We start from the raw sequence: 9,883 nt of genomic DNA on the forward strand, positions 1-9,883 counted from the left end.
ATCAAGTCTGAATGTCCTAAACTAATGAAAGCCTCCAAGAAAAAGAAGACAGCTTTAAAAGTCAATTGGGAGACGCACAACACAAGCAGTTCAGACACTGAGTCTAGTGATGATCTGACAACCAATCTGTGTCTAATGGCACATGATGACCTTGAGGTACAATCATCTTTATCAACATTTTCTTATTATTCTAGCGATTCTAAAAACGAAAATAGCATGCTTTCTTATAATGAATTGAAACACGAATATTTGTACACTCTTAAAATGCTTGAAAAGAAAATTTAAGAAAATTTCTGAGTTGAAATGTGAAGTAAAAGAACTCTCAAAACTTATTGAAAAACATAATGAGTCCCATGCATCTGTGATAAAAGAAAAAAATTTAGAAATTGAGGAATTGGAAATAAATTTTAAAGACAATTCTAAAATTATTCATAATATCATAGAGGGCCAGAGTAACTTTGAAAGACTTTTTATTCCCTAGATAAAGAAGGACTTGGTTTTAATGGAAAAGAAAATTTGAAACAAAAACATCTTTACGTGGGCTATTTTGTAAGAGAATTAATAGCTTATGCTCCATCAAAAGACTCTTATAAATATACTACATGCTTTAAATGTAAAAGGATAGGTCATATAAAATTTGATTATCCTTTTAAGAACAAAGATGTCAAAATGAAAAAGGTATGGAGAGTTAAAGGAGATTCAAGTACTAACTCCCATGGACCCAAGAATGATAGTTACTTAAATATTTATTGCAGGTATGCTTGAGATCATCCTCCTCAAAATATAGATGGTATATGGATAGAGGATATTCACGTCATATGACTAGGGATAAAGCTAAATTCGAATCCATCACACCAATTGACGAAAGATTTGTCACTTTTAGGGACAATGCAAAAGGGAAGAAGATCATAGGAGTAGGTAAAGTTGGTAACGATCCACCACTTTCTATAATTGATGTTTTACTGGTTGAGGGTTTAAAACATAACTTATTAAGTATAAGTCAACTGTGTGATAAATGTTATAAAGTATCTTTTGAACATGACAAGTGCATTGTTGAACATAAAATTGATAACAAAATTCTCTTCACTACTGAGCGCCATGAAAATGTATATACCACTAGCTTTGATAACTTAACTTCTCAACGTGTGACATGCTTCTCTGCTATGAATGGAATTAGTTGGATTTGGCATAGGAGACTAGGACATGCAAACATGGACTTAATATCTAAACTAGTTAAGGGAAACTTAGTTAAGAGATTGTGTTGACTTTTGGTAAGTCCCCTATTTTGATTATGACAAACCACTGTATCTCATGTGCGTGCTTTAAGTATTTGAGCAAATTTATGTTTTAGTTAGCACAGATGATGATATAATGTGGAAGTCATAAGAGCACCTGAACGAGCATATCCCAACGTATTCCATGGAATTGCAAAGGAGCCGCGCATGAAGATCGATTTATATTTCAAGTTGTATTATATTTCTATATTTATCATTTGGGTCTATAACTATAAAAGGTCTGTAATAATTAATACATATCATGCATGTAGGGATTATAAGCTCAAGACCATAGATGGACCTTAGGGATGGTCGATCGATGCCAAATTTTTTTGGTATGCTCTCAAAGGCCTTAGATTGACTATAGGACCCATAATATTGCATGAAAATGTCCCCCATAATCTTACAATTGATTATCATATGAATAAGGACACTTCATAAGAGGAATAGGGCCGAAATGCTAAGTGTTGGCATGTTCGGTCGACCGAACTCCAATGTACATAGTTCTTTGGTCGACCGAACCTTCCTAGGGTCAAACTATTGACCACTTGGTCGACTAACCTAACATGTACACCAACACCCTGGTCGACCGAACCTCCAAGTTCAAAATGACTTGGTCGACCGAACCTCCAAGTTCAAAATGACTTGGTCGATCGAACTAAGTCTGGTTGACCGAACCTCAGAGGGTTTAGAGTCGCCCTTGTTTGGTCGACCATCTCCTCAGCTCAAAAATACCCTAGTCGATTGAACTAAGCACCCCGGTCGACTGAACCTTAAAAATGGTCAACCAAACCTCTCGGATTGCTTAATTTTTAACAGTGGTAACTCGAGTTAATTAAGGGTAAACTGGTTTAAAACAAATTTAATTATCCCCTCTATGTCCCAATGACCATATTTTTGGTAGAGGCTATATATGTACCCTCATTTGTAATAATTAGAGAGAGATTAGGGATTTGATTAGCCAAAATTTCCTATGAAATTTCCTATGCCTTATTTTTTCATACACTCTATACACTCATATACTCCCATTCCTTAAGAAATCAAGCATTGCGAGTGTTTTTATTTATTGATTATTGTTGCTAGAAACCCTCACTTGTTCTTGTGCAATTTATTTTTATATTGAGGGTTAAGCAAAGATTTTTCCACTTGATTTCATTTAATAAATCTTTGGTTGGGAAAAATCTTATAGCTAAGTGGGTCTTTGCATTATTATTGTAAGACTCACCGAGCTTGCATTTTTGTGTGTGCAAAAATATTTTTACAAGCTCATATTTGAATATCTTTTTGTGCTTTGATATTGAGAAAATTATTTTTGAGATATTCTAAATTTCTATTGGTACAAATCTTTGAAACCCTAAGCTTGATTGAGATTTTAATCTTTACCTACTTTCAAAGATTAGCTTGTTAATATACTCTTGTGCTTGACTTGAGATTGTCATTATACTGAGTGTGAATACACATATTGCACCGAGCTTATAGTTCCTATATTATTAATGTGCATTGATTGATTAATACTAGTACATAGTCTGCTTAGTTAAGAAACACTTTATTTGTACGCAAAAATTGTATTACATTTGTTGTATTCCAGGTGTGGGCTTGAAGAGGGAGACTAGCCCTGTTGAATAGTACCGGATTGATTTAGACCCAGTTCGAAAAGTTAGGTGCACTATTCTGGTAAGGTGTAGGTTGAGGTTAGCCTCGTTATTTGACTTAGTCGCAACCGGTGCCGCTCTACTCATTAAGTGAGCATTAGTAGAATCCTTGGGTTTATGAGTTAGAGGCGGGGACGTAGGCAATATTGGCCGAACCCCGATAACATATTTGGTGTTGATTTTATTTTTCGCAATTTATTTTCTGTACCTATATGTTTATGTTTATTATTTCAATATTTGTTTGGAATTGTGAATACATAGAAAGACCCTAGGTTTGTGAAATACTGCTTACTGGATTGGCTAAACCTAGGAAGAATTTTTAAATTTCCAATTCACCCCCCATTTTGGGAATACACCAATTCCAACATACTGCCTAAGATAAAATTCGTAAAAGATAAAATATGTGATGCATGTCAATTAGGAAAGCAAGTAAGATCTAGTTTTAAGAAGAAGAAAATAATCTCTACTACTAGGTCACTTCAAAAGCTACACTTAGATTTATGTGGTCCAAACCCAATTCAGAGTTTAGGAGGAAAATCATACGCATTTGTTATTGTTGATGATTATTCTATATTTACATGGGTACTATTTTTAGGTCACAAAGATGAAGCATGTGAACAATTTATTAAACTGTGCATGAAAATTCAAAATGAAAAGGGATATGCTATCACTAAAATCCGAAGTGATAGGGGTAGAGAATTTAAAAATCAAGGTATGGAAGAATACTATGATTCATTAGGAATATCGCATAACGTTTTAGCTCCTGGAACACCATAACAGAACGGTGTAGTAGAAAGAAAGAACAAGTTTATACAAGAAATGGCCAGAACTATGATTAACGAACATAAACTACTTAAGTACTTCTGGGCTGAGGCAGTAAACATCGCCCGTTATGTTCTAAATAGAGTCCTGATTAGACTATCTCTAAATAAGACTCCATATGAATTATGGAATGACCATAGACCAAACATCTCATATTTCCATGTTTTTGGTTGCAAATGTTTTGTACTTAGAGACAATGAATAGGAAAGTTTGATGTGAAATCTGATGAAGGCATTTTTCTAGGATATGCCTTAGATAGTAAAGCCTACATGGTATATAATAAACGAACATTAACCATTATAGAATCCATTCATGTTGTATTCGATGAATCCAATCCATTTGCTCAAAAGACTAATGAGGATGAAATTATGGTTAATAAGGAATTTGAGAAATTTTCTATTGAAAATAATTCAGATAAGAACACTAGAATTAAAGAAACACTCTCTAAAGATAATCAAGTAGAAAAAAAGATTAATAAAATACCTAGAGAATGGAAATACATAAAGAATCATTCTATAAATCAAATTATATGAGAACCATCACGTGGAGTAACTATACGTTCCTCACTTAGAAATATGATTAGTCATTTTGCTTTCTTATCACAAGAAGAACCTAAGAATGTGAGTGATGCAATTGAGGATGAATCATGGGTTATATCTATGCAAGAAGAATTAAACAAGTTTGAGAGAAATAAAGTATGTACATTAGTTCCTAGGCTTGAGGATAAGACAATTCTTAGAACAAAATGGATATATAAGAACAAGAAAGATGAACATGGAATAGTTGTTAGAAATAAGGCAAGACTAGTAGGTCAGAAATATAACCAGGAGGAAGGAATAGATTTTGAAGAAACCTTCGCACCTGTAACTAGAATGGAAGCCATTCGAATTCTGTTAGCTTATGTTGCTTTTAAGGGTTTTAAACTGTATCAAATGAATGTCAAAAGCGCATTTTTAAATGGCTACATAAGTGAAGAATTATATGTAGAACAACCTCCAAGTTTTAAAAACCATAAGCATCCAAATCATGTGTATAGACTAACTAAAGCCTTGTATGATTTAAAGCAAGCTCTAGGAGTTTGGTATGAAAGGTTAAGGGGTTTTCTACTGGAAAATGGATTTGCTAGAGGAAAGATTGACACGACACTCTTCATAAAAGCTAAAAATGAAAATTTGCTCCTAGTACAAATATACGTAGATGATATCATATTTGGAGTAACAAATGAAGAGTTATGCAATGAGTTTGCAAAGTGTGCGCAAAATGAATTTGAGATGAGCATGATGGGAAAACTTAACTTCTTCCTAGGACTTCAGATCAAACAAGAAAAACGTGGAATCTTTATAAATCAATCGAAGTATATTAGAGACTTGCTTAAAAGGTTTAATATGGAAGATGGTAAAATTCTAGGAACACCTATGAGCTCTTCTTTAAAATTAGACAAAAATGAACAAGGTATACCAGTAGATGTTAAATTCTATCATGGAATGATTGGCAGCTTACTATATCTAACTGATAGTAGGCCTGACATAATGTTTAGTGTATGTTTGTGTGCAAGATTTCAGGCTACACGTAAAGAGTCCCATTGATTAGCTGTCAAAAGAATACTTAGATACCTGATTGGAACCGTTGAACTTTGATTATGGCATCCTAAGTATACCTCCTTCGAGATTATCAACTATTCGAATGCTGATTTTGTTGGTAGTAAAGTGGATAGAAAAAGTACGAGCGACACATGTCACTTCTTAGGACATTCTTTAGTATTTTGGTTTTCAAAGAAGCGAAATTCAGTTGCTCTTTCCATAATCGAGGCAAAATATATAGCGGTTGGAAGTTGTTGTGCTCAAACGCTTTACATGAAACAATAACTTATGGATTTTGGATTACACTATGACACAATTCCTATAAAATGCGACAATACGAATGTAATAAACATCTCAAAGAATCCTATATCACATTCACGAACTAAACACATAAAAATTAGACATCATTTTCTTCATGACCATGTGCAAAAAGGAGATGTGACACTTGATTTTGAATGCACAGATGAACAACGGGTAGACATATTTAGGAAACCACTTACGGAGGATAGGTTTATCAAAATTAGATGTGAATTAGGTTTGATGCATTGTTGAGAAGTTGCCTAGAGTTATATTTGACTACATAATTAAGGGGGAGCAACTTAAATTAAAATTAACGTTTGGTTAAAATTTTCATGTTTGGATAATTTTTTTTTTCATTTGGTATTAAACTGAATGGTTATTACATGTTAAATTTGTATGGATACATGACACATGTTGATGCTCACATAAACTTTTGGACTTTAATGGACTGATTTGCTTATCTATGTATATGTAAATTGAAATACTGTGTATGTTCACATTGAAATTTGATTCAACAATACAAATATACCTTTGAAAGGGGGAGAAGTAAATTGAGTACAATAGGGTGATATATTCCGCAGTACAATTTTGAAACATAAGGGTTGAAATGTATTTTGATCCCAAAGATGAGATACATTTCTGTCAAAATATATATATATTTTTTTATATTTATACCTTTTTGTTGATATCAAAAAACGGGGAGAAGTTAGAAAGAAAATTTTTTTTTTCTCTTTTGAAATAAAAGGGGAGATTTTTTTAAAAAAAAAAAAATCAAAAAGGAAGAAGTTGTAGTAGCAAAAATATTGCATATTCTACAATGTGTATGAACTATATTGTGTGTAAACTATATTATTATATTACTGAATTCTACATTAAGCATTATCTTAGGGGGGGCTTTGTTAGGCGTAACCCATTTTTGTTCGTTTGTTTGTCATCATAAAAAAGGAGGAGATTGTTGACTCTATGAGTCCAATCTTGTTTTGATTATGATAAATCACTTGATATTTAGCCTGTGCAATTGAGTTTGTGAACAGGATCATGATTTAGAATGCAAGAATGGTAAACTTGATATGGAAGCCACGAGGAACCTAAAATACATATCACTTGACTCAATCCATAGAACTAGAGGAATAAAAGGATGAAGAAGCAAGCTCCAAGTTCAAGATCTTCAATGGGAATGGGTATTTAGAATTGAATGTATTTACATATGTCATATAATATATTTGGAAACTCAAATATACCCTAGAGAGACCTTAGGACTTATGCATTTCATGAAAGATACATTTACATTAGTTTTAGGTTGAATAAATTTTTAGAGGCATGACCGACGAACCCCATGACCTTGTTGACGAACTCATGAAGGCCACTCGGTGATGAACCATTTTTCCTCATTGATAAAAAAATATCGAGAGCCCAAAAAGTTCAAACAGTGCTCTCGTCAATGAACTCAGGATCTCATCGACGAACTAGTGTTGTACACTCGTCCATGAATGAGTGTTGTACACTCGTCGATGAACGTACCCATTTGTCAATGAAGGTTGCGGCCCTGAACAACGTCTTAGTGAGGATATACACAGAATTTACTTAATCTAAATGATCCAACAACTTGAACTTAATCTAGGGCCAAAAACAATTATAAAAAGAATCTCTAAACCCTAGAAGAACATTTTTTGCATATTATTGAGAGCCTTGAACTTTTTGCCTACATTTTGAGAACCTTGAATCCTATTACTAAGAATCTTCGCTTGCGTTCCAAAGAATACATATTTGTCTGGGCATTCTCATCCTCAAGATTGAAGTGAATACATGCACAACTTCTGTTAATCTAGGTTTGATCTTGAGGTTTGGAAAATATTTCATTGAGTATTCAATCTGTTATTAAATGGTATTCTTCTCCATTAGTTGTTTATATAAAATTATTCTTGGGAGCAAGACACCTGTTTTCCCATAGTTATTTATTTGAAAAAAAAATGTTTTGGGAATATCACTCTAAAGATTGAATCCTTACAATATTCAAAGTTACATCTTTATACAAAGAGTTTTACATTATTGGTGTAAAATGTACTTGAAAAGCTGTTGTTTTTAAATCTTTGGAATATCCAAAAGCATATCTTTATTCAAAGGTTTAATCTACAAGTTATTTGATAGCAAAAAGTTAGATCTGCATATTATTCAAGACTACTTTTTTTTTTTTTTTTTAAGATCTTATTTGTTATTCTTGCATAAAGTGAGTTGAAATCAAACTCAGCGATCTCCAAAGTTTTTATTTTTAAGAAATTATTTTTGGGAGATGTTGATTAAAATTTAAATTTGGGAAGCATCACATTACTCATATAACGATCTTTTCGTTACATACATATTGAGTTTCATGGTTTATCATATGAGTATGTACTAAAATTTCTATTGTACTCATTAGCTTGGTTAGAAACATTTTGAGTTGTGCATAAATTTTAATTTTTATATTGTATTCACGGTTCAGGCTGTGAACCGGGGTTGAGGAGGAAGCTACGCCTCTTGTAAGCAGCAGATTGTAGGGGAAGCCCTGTCCCTGTTAAAGGAGCGGATTTTTAGTGGAACCCTTGAGTGGGTTGCTTAAGGTGAGGACGTAGGCTAGGGTAGGCTGAACCTTGTAAAAATTGAGTTTGCATCTCTCTTATGCTTACCTCTATTTAATTTCTGTGTAATCTTATTTTTGTGAAGATTGTGAATATTTTAAACATATAGTTGGTCTACAAAGTAATTGGGTAAAATAGGTTTATTGACAAAATTACTCATTAGGTTGATTAATTGAAAAACATTGAGGAAATTGTAAGTAGCTTACAATTTTTAATTGATAGTTTTCAAAATTAGAAATTGAAGGACTTAGTTTTTTAAAATACCTAATTCACCCCCCTCTTGGTATAATACCGGAATTCACATAATTGATAAACAAATCATCCTTTTAATACTTGATAACATTAATAATTTGGATCCAAAGGATATGGATATTGATGTTATCAAGTATTAAATGCCATATTTTTGTTTCTATTTAGGCGAATGATTCATGCAACAAAAGGAATTTTTTAGGGGGTTTCAACATGCTAGTAAGGCCAAAAGATTATCTTTGTACAATGCTGCAACTTCTCTAGTATGTGCAAGATAGTTAATGAACCATACAAGCCAAAGAGAAAATAAACAAGTCTCATACACACTTGGCGTACAAATCTTGAAGACCACATCAAATGAGAAATGCAATTTCAGGACTTCCAAAAAGTATAGTATGATGGTAGGTTGGAGCTTTCAGCTTTTGTAAACAATTAAAAGAAGAGAAGCATATATATAAGTGCTAAAAATGATAAATAAAACAAGATCAAAGATGAATGTAATTACCTGAACAAGACGGATCAAGCACCCAGAAAATGCTCTGATCAAAGCCACTGCTGATGATCTCCACTAGTATACTTTAGCCATTAATTAATTATATCTTCAAAAGGAGAAGAAGAAGAAGAAGAAGAAGAAGAAGATGAAGGGAAACGATAGTTAGGAAAGAAGACATTGAGGCTGCAAGGATGGTACGACCACATGTCTTTCTAAATTCTTGGCATTCAGGTTGAGACAGTGAGACTGGATCCTTTCTTTATAATAAGCATATAATGACTGCTATGTGACTCATTCCTATTGAAGGTTGGTCATTGTACTTGAATAAGGATCAATTAATGCAAAATATATTAACGAAAAAGAATCCATCCATCTGTTGCCTCCTACTATTACAGGCTCACATTTTAGAAATTTCATTGAGACATTATTTGACAAATAAATAATGTTTGCATGAAATTCATAGTGATGACGCCAAATAAGTTGAAAAGCAAGGTGTAATCCCAAGAGAGGGGGGGGGGGGTGAATTGGATTTTAAAACTTTCTTTTAATTCCTATAAGGACTTTTTCTTGATTAATCAATTTTAGACTTGTTTGTTTAATTTACCAATCACGCAAGAACTTAGTTCCTTTATTTAATCCATAACCACACAACTATTCAATCTTTCAAGTAATCAATCAACCACAATTTGAAAGCAAACAACCAAGCGATTTGCCAAGTACAAGTTAACTTCAACACTATTTAGATTTGCAAGATTCAACACTTTTTGGAATATAAACACAATTCACTCAATATCAAACTTTTAAACCATTCAATCACAATATAGCTTTTGTTGTTAGCCCTGGGTATATCAATTTGAATCAACCCTGTATATATGAAATTTGTCTCTCAATTTGATAT

The sequence above is a fragment of the Malania oleifera genome, chromosome 8 (genome assembly GCF_029873635.1).
Source record: "Malania oleifera isolate guangnan ecotype guangnan chromosome 8, ASM2987363v1, whole genome shotgun sequence".
Lineage (NCBI taxonomy): Eukaryota > Viridiplantae > Streptophyta > Magnoliopsida > Santalales > Ximeniaceae > Malania > Malania oleifera.